The following is a 2755-nucleotide window of genomic DNA, read 5'->3' as shown; positions in this document are numbered from 1 at the left end:
CCCATGCATGTTTAAATTGTTCTACTGAAAAGGGGGATGGCCACGGGCAAAGGGGGCGTGACCATGTGGCACTGACATAGGAATTTTTAGGACAAAGGAGACACTAAAATCAGTACAAGGCCCCTTTTGGCCAGTGCAGACCGTAAAAAACAGTATTGTACCGGCCAACAAGGTACAGTTGGAGGGTATGTACTGATTGCACTTTATATACAATATAGGTGGATTGGTATCCACAGAATACCACCCAGTTATATAGGAAACAACCATATAGATTCTTTTCAATACAGAATTTCTATGCTCAGAGTACCTCTTCATATGTTTAAGAAAATTCCTTCCTTCCAGGGGACCCCATGGAGACTCCAGAGGTTAGGCTCCCAAACTCTGGAACCTCTTTTGCATTTCTGGAATTCATTAAAGTATTATTTCTACATCACAGGCACTGGGAACAATATTAATATATACTATACTTGATACGTGTGTGTGTGTGTGTGTGTGTGTGTGTGTGTGTGTGTGTGTAGTTTTTGAGATCCCTCTCTGCTGTATGGGGTTCATTCTGAGTTGATCGTAACTGTGCTAAATTTAGCACAGCTATGATTAGGCACTCAGACATGCGGGGGGATGTCCAGCACAGGGCTAGTCTGCCCACAATGTCAGTGCCGCACAGCGGCGATGCTTTTGCATCTCAGGAGTTACTCCCGGCCAGCGCAGCTCCTGCGGCTGACCGGGAGAACATCTTCGCTGCCCCGGGTCGCAGCGGCTGCGTGTGACATCACGCAGCCGCCCCTGCCCGCCCCCCTAACGGTCCGGCCACGCCTACGTTGGCCAGACCACGCCCGCTAAATGGCGGCTTAACGCCGCCATCCCACCCAGCGACCGCCTCTGCCTCAGAGGCGATCGCTAGGCAATGACAGCTGGCTTGTGCCGGCACACTGCGGTGCCGGCGCATGCGCTGCGATAAACTTTAGCGAGCGATCGGAACGGAATGAGCCCCTATGTATAGAAGTATGTGAGGCATGTATAGGGATGATAGGGATGTATAGGCATATATAGAAGTACAGTCTCTTCATTTGCTCTGTGCTTTTACCACACATTATAACTAATCCATTATGCATGTTGTATTCCATTGCTTGGTCTAGGGAGGTAGTTGATTTACTGACCCCCTATGAGTATCAACATTACATTGTAATGAAACTCATTCAAGCTTTACTTCAAAAACACATTCAACATTTAAATAAACACTCAAAATTCTGCAAATACACTGAGCCACTTTATACAAGCCAGCCATTGTGCTTTAAAATGTAAAACTGATTCTGATCAGTGCCTGCAATGCATTTTCTGCGGTGAGCCTGCATTCAGATGACATTTGATCTGTTTATTTTTTCAATACTCCCACTCAAAATCTCTTTCTTTTTTTTGGAAATGTGGTCTGGAGAGAGAATCACACAAAGAACGGAATGCTAAAAAAAGAGTGGAAAGTCTGTCTGCTCTGTTTCTATTTCTTACCTACAGTATGAGCTAAGCGTAATTTGCTGTTTTTTGTCTATAGTGACTTTAGGTCAGTTTAAGAAAAGGTGAAACAGTGTTAGTGTTATGCTCTTTGTGTACTTTGTAAATAAATGCAATGCTAAGGTTTTCGAAAGTAGGTCAAAGTTATTGAATTTTCAAGTTGTTGAGGAGACATCTGGTTTTCATTTAAGCCAAAGCCCAATTTCCTACTTTCCATGGAGACAGTTTGTCAAACGTCCAGTTCATAAGTGTAATTGTATCCCTTCCTTGCCTTTTAAAGAAAACAGGGTTGAGAGAAAGACTGGAAAAAAACCGGGGGAGAAATGAACTTTGGAATTCTATCAGACAGACGGCCCTGAATTGTGTAATTAATAATCCTCTTTAAAAGTGTGTTTTGTAATTGGAAAACTATGTGCCAGCTCAGATTTAAATGTCTAAGAGGTTGTAAAACTGAAAAACTGCCCTGTTCAAATTTTGAAAACAACAGTTGATCAGCTAATGCTATTTAATCTATTGGTAAATCTGTTTCAAATTACAGTTTTCCAATACACGTAAGTTCTTTGAATGCTTGCACGTTCCTCTGCCATAAGGTCATAATATGCCTGGATTTCTTCTAAAGTAAATGCACATATTTCAGGGAGAGCTTGCCTGCAGGATTAAGGTTGCAATATGTTTTTGCATCATATACAAATGTTTAATACTAGTGAACGTGTAAGTCTAAAAACCTTTATAGCTTAAGGCAATCAGCACTGCTAACCAGGACCTTAATACCTCATCATAAATACAATGGAAAGAATTGCTGTTTAATGACATCTGGCAAGGTAAGGTTTCCAGTACTAAAGAAGTTTCTTATGCAGTACTGCAAAGCAGCAGTATAAATGTTCAAAAGGTTCTTCCTTTATAATGGTTATTTTATAGCTTCACCAGAATAAGAGAGACTGATTAAACACCCGAGCCTGGGATTGCATACTTAAAGACAACGAAGAGTTAATGTTTGGACAGGAAGCTGTGTCTGAGTGGGATGAGGTGAGGTTAGCCTATGGAGAAGGAGTGAGGAGATGAGGTTTAAGAGCCATTTAGAGGCAGCTGTGAACAGCCATCTTAGGGATTTTTCCTGCTGGATATTAGCCACCCTCCCTTGTTCCACTCTTTTTTGTGGTTTGGAGTCAGCTTTATTGTGGAGGGAGAGAACGGTTGCAGTTGCCATCTGTCTTGTGAGCTTAAGGTGTTCTCCCCTCCAATACATGTC

This window comes from Pseudophryne corroboree, chromosome 1 (assembly GCF_028390025.1).
Source record: "Pseudophryne corroboree isolate aPseCor3 chromosome 1, aPseCor3.hap2, whole genome shotgun sequence".
NCBI classification, from domain to species: domain Eukaryota; kingdom Metazoa; phylum Chordata; class Amphibia; order Anura; family Myobatrachidae; genus Pseudophryne; species Pseudophryne corroboree.
Note: the sequence above shows the minus strand (reverse complement) of the source record.